This window comes from Thamnophis sirtalis, unplaced genomic scaffold (genome assembly GCF_051295495.1).
Source record: "Thamnophis sirtalis isolate CommonGarterSnake01/CBP01778 unplaced genomic scaffold, rThaSir2_p1.2 scaffold_13, whole genome shotgun sequence".
NCBI lineage: Eukaryota > Metazoa > Chordata > Lepidosauria > Squamata > Natricidae > Thamnophis > Thamnophis sirtalis.
Window position 1 is genome coordinate 2,416,736 of NW_028261393.1, and position 14,464 is coordinate 2,431,199.

The following is a 14,464-nucleotide window of genomic DNA, read 5'->3' on the forward strand; positions in this document are numbered from 1 at the left end:
TACAAATGTGTATACAATACAATAGCAGAGTTGGAAGGGACCCTGGAGGTCTTCTAGTCCAACCCCCTGCCTTAGGCAGGAAACCCTATACCACTTTAGACAAATGGCTATCCAACATCTTCTTAAAGACTTCCAGGGTTGGGGCATTCACAACTTCTGGAGGCAACTTCTGTTCCGCTGATTAATTGTTCTCACTGTCAGGAAATTCCTCCTCAGTTCTAAGTTGCTTCTCTCCTTGATTAGTTTCCACCCATTGCTTCTTCTTCTACCCTCAGATGCTTTGAAGAATCCCTCCCTCCCTTACTCCTTCCTTCCTTCCTTCCTTCCTTCCTTCCTTCCTTCCTTCCTTCCTTCCTTCCTTCCTTCCTTCCTTCCTTCCTTCCTTCCTTCCTTCCTTCCTTCCATAGAATAAAATAGAATAGAATAACAGAGTTGGAAGGGACCTTGGAGGTCTTCTAGTCCAACCCCCTGCCTAGGCAGGAAACCCTATATTGTTTCAGACAAATGGCTATCCAACATCTTCTTCAAGACTTCCAGTGTTGGGGCATTCACAACTTCTGGAGGCAACTTCTGTTCCACTGATTAATTGTTCTAATTGTCAGGAAATTCCTGCTCCGTTCTAAGTTGCTTCTCTCCTTGATTAGTTTCCACCCATTGCTTCTTGTTCTGCCTTCAGGTGCCTTGGAGAATAGCTTGACTACCTCTTCTTTGTGGCAACCCCTGAGATATTGGAAGACTGCTTATGTCGACCTTGTATGCCTCTTTATTCCACTCTAGCATTCATCTCCATTGTTCAGTGATGCATTTCCTACCTCTCTGGGATGAACCTCTACCTGCTTCTGTGGGGCACTTCCTGTTCCTGTTGGATGTGTATAATTATATTCTCCATGGCTTGTATAATGTTTTGCAGAGGCCTGAAGGCATGTGCATGCTTGGTGGAGCTTAGCTGGGCGATGGCTCAAATGATTGCAGAAAGGACTCCGGTTGCCACTTGTGGCACGCATGCCATAGGTTCCCCATCACGGGTCTATCCCGGTCCATCTTCTCTTAAACTTTCAGGGCAGAAAAATACACATATTACATTTAGTCATGACTCCGCCCCCCAGTGGTGGGTTTCAAAATTTTTTGGAACCTACTCTGTGGGTGTGGCCTCCTTTGTGGGAGTGGCTTGTTGGCCATGTGTTTTCTTTCTTTCTTTCTTTCTTTCTTTCTTTCTTTCTTTCTTTCTTTCTTTCTTTCTTTCTTTCTTTCTTTCTTTCTCTCTCTCTCTCTCTCTCTCTCTCTCTCTCTCTCTCTCTCCTTCCTTTTGTCTCTCTGTCCCTTTTTTCTTTTTTTCTTTCATCTCTCTCTCTCTCACTCTTTTTCTTTCTTTTTTCTTTTTTTATTTATTTATTTCTTCCTTTCTCTCTCTCTCTCTGTCAGTCTGTGTGTGTGTGTGTGTGTGTGTGGTATTGATGGGTTTCAAAAAATTTTGGAGCCTCTTCTGTAGGTGTGTCCTGCTTTCCGGGTCCACTGGTGGAACCTCTTCTAACCGGTTCGGTAGATTTGACGAACCGGTTCTACCGAATAGGTGCGAACTGGTAGGAACCCACCTCTGCCGCCCCCCCCCCCCAACTCTTCATTCTTTGAGGGATGGGGCTTTCTTTATTTTTGGACAGACTGAATTGTTAAATCTTGGAGTAGAATCAGGCGAGAAGAGGTCATGGGGCACTTTTGGCCATGTAGTTTCCAGAAGTGACTTTGGCTCAGTCGTTCTCAATCAATTTTGTATGTTACGAAAAAAATTTCAGGAAGGTATGATACCTGAATGGGGTTAGGTCTTCACAGAGGGCGCATTCTAGCTTCCGTTTGAGCATGGACAATAGAATAATTGTGCACGAGGCAATGGAAGCTCAACATTTCCTTGTAAATAAAATAACAATAAAGGCATTGGGTTTGGGCAATGAAGCCTATAAGGATTAAGATATTAAAACGTGGCAGTGGAGCTGATTAAAGTCACTTAGAAGGACAGCAAGGACCAGAAGAGGTGAAAAGCAACAAAGGAGATGCGTCTCCTTTTAATCTTCGCTTTGAGTTTTACTCTTTCTGCACAGCAGGTAAGGCTAAATTTCATGGATTGAAATAGCCTTTCAGCTGGGGTGCTAACAGATGAAACTGTTGAAACTTTTGTTGAGCACGTCCCCATGCTTTAATTAACATTTCTTGATCAAGGGGTTGAAAATGCAGGCAGAGGGTTTTGAGTAATTAGTCTTTTAATCTAAAGAAAAATTCATTGGTACTTAAGCTGCATATCATATGGATATGTGGCTATATTACCTGTAAACATCTAAGGGAGCCAACCCTAACCCTAAAATTTTCTTGTTTTCTTTTCAGGATAACAATAATGCCAATAAAGAGTCTACGGTAAGTAAGTTACATCATGCTGGATGTCCTATTTTTGCCTTTGGGAAAATATCCCCTAATGAAGAGAAAAAAAAGATAAAGTCTCAGAAGACCATTAATTCCAGTTTGGGGTTTTTGGCCCTGTCGCTCTATCGCTCCCTCCTGTAATGAGAAATATGTGTTTCCTATTTTGAAAAATGCAGCCATTCATATGTGTGCTATCTATGATGGAACAGTTGGAGAAGTCATATACATGTGTTGTTATGAGAGCATCAGATTGATACCCTTCATTTCCCTTGTAGGAAAGTGGCAATGAAATGATGAATAAAGTTCTAGTAAGTACAGAATACAGAATAACAGAGTTGGGAGGGACCTTGGAAGTCTTCTAGTCCAATCCCCTGCCCATGGCAGGAGACTCTACCATTCCGGACACATTACTGTCCGATCTCTGCTTAAAAGCTTCCAGTGATGGAGCACCCACTATTTCTGAAGGCAAGTTGTTCCACTGATTGTTCTCACTGTCAGGAGATTTTTCCTTATCTTGAGCTCTTTTCTTTGAGTAATCACAATTATTGAATTTCCTGGTGGCTAAAAAGTAACTATCATCAACCTAAGGGTTCATATTTCCACCCACATTCACCAAACACCAATTCATAGTTACTGCAATGAATTTCAGCTCTTTCATTTTTAAGTTAAACTTACACCACTTCCCTGCTTAATTGATCAACTTCAGAGAAATACCACAAAGGGAAGCACAGACTGCGAGGAAAACTGCATCCCACTCCCCATTCCAATATATTCCCCAAAGGCCCCCTTCATCCATATAGGCAGAGGGCTTCCCCATTGACTGCCTTCCCTCCTGGCCAGTCCCACCTCAGCCGGAGTCCCCTAGCCGACCCTGATTTCAGATTTTGGCCTTTGTTCCAAAGCAGACAATGGCCTCTAGCCCATCAGCCTTGCTGCCAGCTGATTGGGCACAGGGGCCAGAGGGAGTTGGGAAAAACATCAAGAACAGGTCCCTCCTTTCTTTCCTTGTGCCACATAACCTATATTTTGGAAATGGGGTTTGGAAAGTGTACTGAAAAGGTATCTAAAGAAGGAAGACATTAATTTTATGATATATGAAATGGCAGAGATAGCGTGGTTGGAGAGTTATATATATATATAACTATATATATTATATAATATATAATATATAATATATATATATTATATATATATAACTATATATATTAGATTTTTACAACCCCTGGTAAGCCCCAATTATGGGAGGAAGCTAACTGCTTCCATCATCTGTCAATCGGCTCGTCACAAGAGTCCATCACGACAGAAACCCAATATTTTTACTGTTGCCTTTGTTATATTTGTGCACAAATAAAAAACAAAACAAAACACATATATATATGTATGTATGTATGTATGTATGTATGTATGTATGTATGTGTATATATATATATATATATATATATATATATATATATATATACATACATACATATATATTCTCATGTGAAAGTTAATCTAATACACTATGTTTCCATTGTAGGATGCACTGAGTGAGAAACATACAATGGAAATAATCGTAAGTAACTCTTTGATTATCTTTTTCCCTTTCATTGTGAAATATCTCTCTTGCATGCAATCAAGAGTCCCCTTTTGGGATTCTGCCCCACCAAAGTTTAGCAGATACGTATATACAAAGAAGTGAACTATGGCAAGATTATATATTTAGAAGGACAGCTATCTTGTTTTATGATGAAAGCTATTCTTAATAAATATTGCACACTTCCACCCACTTCCAAAGTTTTGGGAATAGCTTAGGGTGTGTTGAGAACCTAAATAAGAGTTTTATGACTCAGGATGGCCCACATCTTTTTTGATCCCTTTTCTGGCCAGAAAATGCTCTAAAACTGAACGATATTCTTGTAACAGTTGAAAGAGAATAAATATGTTATTGAGGGATTTCAGCAGCTCCTTTTCCTCACCTGGCTACATTGAAAATCAAGTAGAGCACATGTAGATAGAGATACAAACCTGCATATTTAATCATGAGTATATTTCACATTTGAACCTATTTGGAGGAGGAAGAGGCAGGGGAGGTAGAAGGGGGCACATGAAGGGGTATATAAAAAAAAACAACATTCCATCATAAAGATGTCTTACCTGTATAACTAATGTGAATCTCGATTAAGGAATGGAATGTGGACATTACCTCCAAGTGCCATGTCTGATATAGCTCCTGTTTCCTAATCTTATCTGTTTCAACCATTATTCCTCGGGTTTCTCAAGGCATATTTTGATTCTGTGAAGGTCGAAGCAAATTCAAAAGAGCAGAAAAAAAGAACCCTCACAACACCATTAATTAAAATTGCTTTTAGAGTCACTTCCTGTTTTGATAAGGAATGTGTATTTCCTAAGTGGAGCGAAGTACAAATTCATGTAAATGGTAGCTAGGATGGTAGTGATGACATGGATTAGAAATATCCTGGGTACTTTCATTGTGACAAAATTTGATGTGCTTGATTCTTTTATAGAATGCTTTAAATAAAAACGATGTGGAAAAATTAACGGTAAGTTGCTCTTTCTTCATTGTCTGCTTTCCCCCCTTTCTTTGAGTAATAAATATACTTCTTGCCTGCAATGAAGCATCCCCGTGTTATAAGAACACCAACACGAAACCAAATTCATTTGGTTGTATGTCTTTTCAGAACTGCCCCCAAGGAATCTTTGCCTTTGGAGAAGATTGTCCTGAACAATTTCTTTCTCTCCCTGTAATTTCTGTCCCTTTTTGGTGTGACTCACCTGTGTGGTCCAATGCTATTTTGTGTGTCAGTTGGTGCATTTCCTCATCTCCTTTTCCAGTCTCTGTTTCACCAGGAAATGTGGAAAGGAGAAATTGGGATTTTTCAAAGGATCCAAAAAAATATAATGAAGCCTAAATCTTTCTCTGGGTTACTTGGTCCACACTTTTAGTGTTGTATAAATTTCATGCAACTCACTTCTGTTGGCTACAAATTCAAGTGAATTTCTGGGGTTTGCATAATATATTACATACTTAAAACTATCTAAATTTAGGAAGTTGTGCTGATACAGGTGCCATGTTATTCTTTTGTCCTAGGATCACATACTGTACAGAACAGATAGACATTGGGACTGGTTTTATCACCTTTTTTGTGATGGTTGTCAAAAATGTCTCAGTCATTAGGGCTTTGCTGCAAACTGGAGTAAGGTTTTCTGAAAAACTGTCCTAAATCAGGTTTATGTCAGAATAATAAAATAAATAAATAATAAATAAAAGCAATATATTTTGTTTTATTTGCAGGACTGTATGGAAGACGGCGAGTGTAAAATGGCTGATTTTGTGGTAAATGCCTCTTTGTTCCTTCTCTGTTCTTTTCTTCTGAAATAAGCTCCTTCCATGTGATCAAGGACCCCTTTTGGGATTCCTCTCCCACCCCAGCAACCATCGCCATTGTCCCCAGGGCCTAAGAAAGAAGGCCAGGCTAAAATCTTAGGCCTGTTTTGATAAAGGAACTTCAGGCACTGTTTTACTCCTTAAAACGCACCCACCATTGCACTGCTTTAAAGCAGGATGCCCTAAAATGAGGAAGGGTTGGTGCAATTATTCATTATTGTTGTTGTTGTTGCCATTATCAGTCTCAGCGATTCTAAATCTTGGCAACTTTAATATGTGTGGATTTCAACTCTCAGAAGTCCCCAGCCAGCATGTACCTGGGGAATTCTGGGAGTTATTGCTGTTATTAACCATATACCTCTGGCTCCAAACCCCAATACCTATTTACTTTGCTGTATGTGTCATCAAGGCCCTATGGAAATTACCCTCAGGAGAAATGTTTTACCATTGGAAGGGTCCCTACAAAATTTCTTTTCCTTACTTGTGGTTTTTCTCTCTGCAAAATGTCAAATGTTTTTAACTCAACAATGACATCGAAATTGCACTCAAATTGATGACTTGGTGGTAAAAAAATGGGTTTCAATATTCAGGTTGGGATACAGCTTTTAGGGAAAATCAGCTCTGACCTTGAGAAAGGGAAGGAGAAGAAAATGGTCCTTCAGCTCTGTGTAAGTAGTATGGGTGGGAAATGGAGTCAGACTAGCCCCAGCTTAACTTCCTTGTCTTTAAAAAGAAGTAATGAAGACTTTGGATGGACTTTCAAGATTCTGCTACTAAATGTGACAACAATATAGCAGCTTTCCTGGAATCTCTGCCGTGGCTTTCCTTGACCTTGGTAACTTGGTTACTTCAAAGAGTTGATGTGGCTTTACGTACTTTCTCTGCTAATGTGAGGTTTTCATATCAATATCCTCCATGGCCCTCCCCATCTATTTTAATGGACTGCATTGGCCCAGGTATGGCCCACCCAGATGCTCATACCCTGTACTGGCACAGCGTAGTGAGAAAGAATCCATAAAAGAGGATAAAGATTTTTCTCTTTTCTTTAGGACCTCATGGAGAAGATATTACACTTTTTAAAGAAAATACCACATGGTAATAAACCAATATATGACTTGATAGTAAGTAGATGTACACTTACATTATCTCATTTCTTCTTTGTGTCCTATGTTATCCTTCTTAGATTTAACCCGATCAAGACCTCTTGAGCTCATGCCCACCAAATTATCTCCAGACATTTCAGGTAGAATTCCAGCAGGAAGCTCTAAGCTCATGAGAACATTGAAAGGAGGGTGTTGCTTTGACTATTGTCTGAAGTTGAAAGAGTCCGCCTTCACAGGTCTTCCCTGTGGCTTAGGAGAAAGGTTTAAACAAGGATATCAGGAAACCTTTAGAAAAGCTGCACAATAATGAGCCTTTTAAGAAGTAAAATTATAAAATCTATTTTTCTCACAACATTAGCAAGTCTCAAAATGCTGTTAATTCATATATCTTTTAGGCTTTATCACTCCCATCAGAAAGGCACAGGTTCTCTCTGGAGAATGCAATATATAGATGACATTGATATATGGCACTAAAGTTACCTGCGATATTATAGTAATAATTATTGATAGTTATCTGATCAGAATAGAACTGATCCTCTTGGTTTCCTTCATAGAAGGTACTTGTCAAACATGGTCCTCTGGCTGAATTGGTAGTAAGTAGCTTTGATTTCTCTTCTTCTGTTTCTTTCTTTAACTTCTTGCGTCTAAAGAAGCATCTCTTCCATTTTTCTTCCCCCAGTACTTAGAGCATTGCAACGGTGGCGAATATCTGTAGCTCAGGTGTAGGATGAGGATAAAGGTTCATTCTCCGAGCTTGTGGATTGATTTCCGAATGTTTCATTACCAGGCTAGGTAACATCTTCAGTGGAGTTCAGGGGGTGTCAATGTCAGTATTCTGTTTATAAGGGCTTCGGGTGCGGGTGTGTCAAGTGAGGACCTTGGGACACGTTTTGTGATGAGTCAGTTGTGCATCTCCATAATCTTGAGAGCACAAACCTAGCAGGTGCAATGAAAACATTTGCCTTGTCTTTGCATTTGTTTTTTTAAACAGCTTAAGGCAACCTTTGTTTCTATTGCAGAATGAACTGAGTGAGGAACATACATTGGAAATAATTGTAAGTATCTCTTTAACCATCTTCTCCTTTTCCATGGGAAATATCTTCCTGCATGCAATCGTACCTTTTTTTAAAAAATCCCCACCTCCAACAATCCCCAAACCTTAATGGGGGAATGGTTTGAGTGGTAAAATACAGCTTTAGGACTCGGGGTGATCTAAAGCATTTTGGGATTTTTTTTCTGGTCAGAAAATGCTCTGAATCTCAGTTGACATTCTTGTAGCAGTTAAAGAGGATATATGATGCTATTGTGGGATTTCAGAAGCCCATTTTCTCAGAAATCTGCATGTTTTATGTCTATATTTCACATTTGAACTTATTTGGAGGAGGAAGAAGCAGAGGAAGTAGAAAAAAGCAGGGGTGGGTTTCTCGCCCCGTTCCAACTGGTTCGGTTGGAACGGGGCTGGCGGCATCCTCGTGCACGCGCGCAGTGCACGCATGTGTACTAGCGCCTGTGCGATGCTCCAGCTGCTCCTGGAGGATGGCGCAGGCGCTGTATGCGTCCTGCGCATGCGTGGAAGCGCAGAACTCGTCAAAACCGGGTAAGAAACGCGGGCGGGCAGGTGGATCCTTCGACGTTCCCGGAAGTTACTTACTTCCGGGTTCGCCGACCAACCGGTTCGCAGGGACCGCCGCGAACCTCCTGAAACCCACCCCTGGATAAAAGGAATAAAATAACAACAACACCCACCATAAGGATACCTTAGATGTATAGGTGAATAATAAATGTGAAGAAAATGGAAAAATGGAACAAAAAGGAAAAAAAAGCCTAAGGACTCTGTTAATTTAAATGTGCTTTTTAGACTAAGCATTCCCTGTTGTGATAAGAAAAGTATGTTTCCTAAGTTCCTAATGGCTGTAAATGATATCTAAGAAGGTAGTGATGGCAGGGATAGAAATGTCCTGGGAGTCTTTGAGTCAGAATAGAAGTTGACATGCTTCTTCCCTTTGTAGGATGCTTTGACTACAAAAGAAATTGGAAAATTAATAGTAAGTAGCTCTTTTCCCATCTTCTGCCTTTTCTTTGAGTAATATACTTCTTGCAATGAAGCCTCTCTGTATTATGACAACATTGACCCAAACGCAAACTCACTTCATTTGGTTGTATGTGTGGACAAGGACGTCAAGAATGTTTTGCACTGAGGAAGATTGTATTAAAAAGAAAATGCAAGGAAGTGTTTCAGAACACAGTTCACCCATGTGTGCCTTTTGGGCTCTGTCAGTCCCTGTTCTGATAACAAATGCATGTATCTTATCTGTTGAATAAAGTGATTCATATATGTGATATCAAAGATGGTAGAGATGCCATCATTGGAGAAATCACGTGTGATGTCTTTTCAAAATAAAAGTGTTATCTTTTCCCCCCCTTATAGAATATAGGCAAAGGTCCAATCAGTATTTTTGCGCTAATTGTAAGTATACGGTTCTTCATAATTCTTTACTTTTTCTGAGTAATATTGTTCTTGCATCCGAAAAACACTCTGTTTGTTAATTCCCACTCCCAGAAAGCATCTTCAGAGACTCCACAGCAGAAACAGAGAAGACTGGGCCAAAACATTTCATCCGTTTTAACTTTTCTTTTTAAAGCAGCTTCAAATAGCACTACACCAAGTAGCCAAGGGAGAAACTTATATTTGGGAATTGTTGCAAGGGACATTTTTTTGGATGAGGAGGGTTTCTCCAAAGTTACTTTACTGATTGTGGGTTTTGTTCTCTGCAAAATGGTAAATTGTTGACTCTAATGGTTTTTCTGTCAGATGCAATTTTCCTAGTGAGACATGTTTCCTCATTTCCCCTCCCAGGATTAGTTTTATCAGAATTTGTTTTGGAAAGCCAGCTTCCCTTTGTTCTCCTTGAAAAGGAATAATGCAGTTTCAAGATTCTGCTAATATATATTATGATACTTTCCCTGCAATCCCTGTTGTAGCCTCCCTGATTCTGCCTACCTCAAAGGTTGATGTGGCTCTATGTTCCTAGTCTGATGTTGTGAGGCCAATCACATCAGTATTCTCTGTGGCCTTCAAGAGTTCACCAGTTTATTTTAGTGGGCAGCAGTGGCCCAGGCAAGGCCCACACCTATCATGCATTTGCCCAATTTATGACGGAATCCATAATGGTTTTTCATCCTCCTTTTAGTCAATCGGAAAAAAGATAACACCTATTATCAAGAAGGCCAATGGTGGCAAAGGAGTGCCAAAACTGATAGTAAGTAGATACACACTTAATTTGTCTCATTTCTTCTATGCTTTCTATGTTGTCTTCTTAGATGTGACCATAATAACTCTCTGGAGCCACCACCCCCCCAATAGGATACATTGCCATACCATAATTATAAAGGTATGCTTTTGTTCCCATTTTAGAGTATATTCACCGCTGGTGGAGATGGAAATACGGTAAGTACATTTTGTTTATTTTCTTTCCTTCATATTCTTCTTTGAACTGAACAAGCACCAATTTTATCTTTATTCCACCACCTAAAACACTGACGTGTCTCGCTTTTAGTAAGAACTATGGGTTTTCTATTTGGGATGGTTAAAAAGCCGTTCACATGCACTAGTATTCAGAGATGGAACAGTTGGAGAAGTCATCTTGTTATCATGAAGTTATCATGTGAGGCTCAGACTCAGACCCTCCATTTCCTTTATAGGAAAATAGCAATCAGAAGTTGGAAAAAATTATGGTAAGTAGTTTGTTGTTTATCTTGTGCTCTTTCATGGGGTAATCCTAGTCCTTATTATTCAATTTTCTGGAGGGTTAAAACAACTGTATATCAACCTATGGATTCTTATTTGCACCAACACTCACCAAACACCAATTCATAGATGCTGCCATGAATTTGAGCTTTTAAATTAAACTTATATCCTTCTGAATAGAGGAAGGGGCTATGGAGAGTTCTCTTTTCTAATGAAGTGTTTCTTAACCTTAGCAACCTTAAGATGTGTGGACTACAATGCCTGAATTCCCCAGCCGATAAAGGGAAGTTATTACAGCCTACACATCTTAAAGCATGCAGTCTGGGTAATTCTGGGAGTTGAAGTCCACATAGTTTAAAGTTGCCGAGGGTGAAAAATATATGTGGGAGTTTCTATCCCTAACGGTTGTGACTTATCTAATGTTCCTGGCATCAGTTGCAACTTTGCTGGTAAAATGGATTTCATTCCCACATTTTGAATCGATTATTTTATTGAGTCACATTTGCAAATCCAGGATGAGAGATTTGTTTCAAACGTTTCATGAAGTCACAGTCTTTAACCCAAGAGACATGTATGTCTGTTAAAGGACCTCTGTGAACCGGGAAGGGATTCATTTTTATATGCAATTGCAGAGATAGCCCTATTGGAGAAGTCATATACGTTGTCAGGTAAGAATTGAACGGATACCCTTTGTTTCCATTGTAGAATGCACTGAGTGAGGAACATACAATGAAAATGGTCGTAAGTAGCTCCTTGACCATCCTCTTTTTTCCATGGGAAATATCTTTCTTCCATGCGTTTAAGCTGACTGTTTCGGATTCAATCCCACCAAAATTTAGTAGATATACCATGGTTTCATATTTAGGAGAATTTTATGATGAAAGCTCAGATACTCACTTTTTAAAAATATTACACACTTCCACCCTTCCACCCACCTTCAAAATCTGGGGAGCGTCTAGGGGTGTGTGGAGAACCAAAATAAGAGTTTTAGGACTCAGGATGATCTAAATCTATTTTTAACCTTTTTCCCTAGCAGAAAATGCTATGAATCTGAGCTGACATTCTGATGCTATTGAGGGATTTCAGTAGCCCCTTTTTCCTCGTGTGGCTACACTGAAAATCAAGAAGAGCAGTGTAGGTGGAGACATAAATACCTTTGAACTTTCTTGGAAGAGGAAAAGACAGGGGGCCTAGGTGAAGCAGAATAAAAAAAACATTCCATCAAACACATATCTTGCATCTACAGGTAGTCCTGAACATACAACCACAATTGAGCCCAAAATTTATGTTGTTAAGTGAGAAATTTATTAAGTGAGTTTTGCTGCATTTTACAACTTGCCATATTTGTTAAGTGAATCCCTGCAGTTATTAAATTAATAATGATAGTTAAGTGAACCTAGTTTATCTATTGGCTTTTCTTGTCAGAAGGTCGCAAAAGGCGATCACATGACCCAGGGACACTGAAACTGTCATAACTATGAATCAGTTGCCAAAGGGCTGAATTTTGATCATGTGACCACAGGGATACTGCAATGGTCGTAAGTGTGAAAAATGGTCGTCACTTTTTCCAGGGATGTTGTAACTTGGAACGGTCACTAAATGAACTGTTGTAAGTCTAGTACTCCCTGTAGAGGTGTATAACTAAAGCAAATCTAGAGTAAGGAATGAAATGTGGACATGTAGGGCAATGTTCTGAAAAGGGTGACTCCAAGTGCCCTTTTGCTAAATGTTTTTTTAGAATTCAAATTCAATTCAAATTCTTTTTTAGATTCTCTTTCTGAAAAAAGAATGGTTGTTTCCTAAGTGGAAGAGAGCATCAAGTGATGTAAATGCCATCTAAGATGGTAGTGAGGGCATGGATGGAACGGTCATTGGTGTCTTCTATTAGAATAGAATTTGATGTGCTTGTTTCCTTTGTAGAACGCTTTGGAAGCAAATGAAGTTGAAAAATTAACGGTAAGTAGCTCTTTCTTCATCTTCTGCCTTTTTTTTTTGAGTCATATTCTTCTTCCCTGCAATGAAACACTGGCCCCAGACCCAGACCCACTTCTTTTGGTTCTATGTATGGACAAGGCTTTTCAGAACTGTCCCCAAGGAGCATTTTTCCACTGGGGAAGACTGTTCTGAACAATTTCTTTCTCTCCTCATAATTTCTGACCCCTTCTGATGTGACACATCTGTGTGGTCCAAATGAAGTTTTGTTGCTCAGTTGGTATAAATCGAGCTACCCACATGACTGCCCAGCTTTTATGACTTTTTTGGTGTGATTGTCATTAAGAGATGCCTCAGTCAGTAGGACCAGTTCTACCATAAACTGGAATGCCGCTTTCAGCAAAATTGTTGAAAATGTGGTTGTAGAAGTTATGTCTTCTGTGATATGAAAGAAGCAGTGATTCCTTTTGTTTTGTTTGTAGGACTGCCTAGAACACGAGTGTACAACGGCTGATTCTGTGGTAAATACCTCTTTGTTTATCCTCTGTTGTTTCTTGTGAAATATTCTTGCTTCAAAATGTTGATATAGCTTTACGTACCTTCTCTGGTGATAGCAATAGCAATAGCAATAGCAGTAGACTTATATACCGCTTCATAGGCCTTTCAGGCCTCTCTAAACGGTTTACAGAGAGTCAGCATATTGCCCCCAACAATCTGGGTCCTCATTTTACCCACCTCGGAAGGATGGAAGGCTGAGTCAACCCTGAGCCGGTGAGATTTGAACCGCTGACCTGCTGATCTAGCAGTAGCCTGCAGTGCTGCATTTAACCACTGCGCCACCTTGGCTCTATTCACTATTCACATCAATATTCTCCATGGCCCTCAAGGCCTCCCCAGTTTATTTTAATGGACTGCAGTGGCCCAGGCAAGAGCCACCCAGATATTTATGTCCTGCATTGGCACATTGTAGGTATGTAGGAATCCATAAAGAGGATAATATTTTTTTCTCCTTCCTTGTAGAAAATCTTGGAGAAGATGTTAAATGTTCTTAAGGGACTATCACATGGTGATAAACTGATATATAACTTGATAGTAAGTAGGTACATACTTATGTTCTCTCATTTCTTGTATGTCTTCTTTGTTATCCTTGGATATAATCTGATCAGCCCTCTTGAGCTTCACTCCCCACAATGGATCTTCAAACATTTCAGGAAGAATTCTAGCAGGAAGATATAAGCTCTTAGGAACGTTTAAAGAAAGGCATTGTTTTGACTATTGTCGGAAGTTTAAAGAGTCCGGCTTCACATTCCTTACCTTAGGAGAAAGGCTTAAACAAGGATACCAGGAAACCTTTAGAAGATCTGACAATAATGTGTCTTTTAAGAAAAAAAAACTCCCATAAAATGCTTTGTTCACAATAACAAGTCTCAGGTTGCTGTTAATTCATGTGTCTTTTAGGCTTTATCACTCAATCTGTGATTAGAAAGGCACAAGCCCATCTCTGGAGAATAAAAAGTATAGATGAAATTGATATGTGGTATTGAAGTTATCTGTGATGGTCTAGTTATAATTAATAATAGGTATCGGAATAGAACTGATCCAGGGGTGAAATTCAGCAGGTTCTGAAAGGTTCTGGAGAACTGGTAGCAGAAATTTTGAGTGGTTCGGAGAACTGGCAAATACCACTCTGGCTGGCCCCAGGAGTGGGGAAGGAATGGAGACTTTGCAGAATCCTTCCCCTGCTACACCCCGAGCCATGTCCACAAAGCGATAGGGGGGAAAAATTGAATTTCATGACTGAACTGATTCCCTTTGTTTCCTTTGTAGAAAGAAATCTTCAAACATGGTCCTCTGGCTGAACTGTTGGTAAGTAGTTTTTATTTA

General features: G+C 39.7%; 3 long non-coding RNA genes across 3 annotated transcripts; all 3 read left to right on the forward strand.

Annotated features, from left to right (window-relative positions):
• The first annotated feature begins 2,007 nt into the window (after positions 1-2,007).
• LOC148042885 (uncharacterized) lies at positions 2,008-3,959 on the forward strand. Its single transcript, XR_015698298.1, has 4 exons — positions 2,008-2,096; positions 2,374-2,403; positions 2,685-2,717; positions 3,929-3,959. It is a non-coding gene; the product is annotated as an uncharacterized LOC148042885 (long non-coding RNA).
• A 1,750-nt stretch (positions 3,960-5,709) lies between these two features.
• LOC148042886 (uncharacterized) lies at positions 5,710-9,334 on the forward strand. The gene is made up of 5 exons (XR_015698299.1): positions 5,710-5,746; positions 6,847-6,918; positions 7,455-7,493; positions 7,920-7,955; positions 8,910-9,334. It is a non-coding gene; the product is annotated as an uncharacterized LOC148042886 (long non-coding RNA).
• Positions 9,335-10,462: 1,128 nt separating this feature from the next.
• Positions 10,463-14,446, forward strand: LOC106552661 (uncharacterized). Its single transcript, XR_015698330.1, has 6 exons — positions 10,463-10,635; positions 11,354-11,389; positions 12,569-12,604; positions 13,063-13,101; positions 13,601-13,672; positions 14,408-14,446. It is a non-coding gene; the product is annotated as an uncharacterized LOC106552661 (long non-coding RNA).
• The last annotated feature ends 18 nt before the right edge of the window (positions 14,447-14,464 follow it).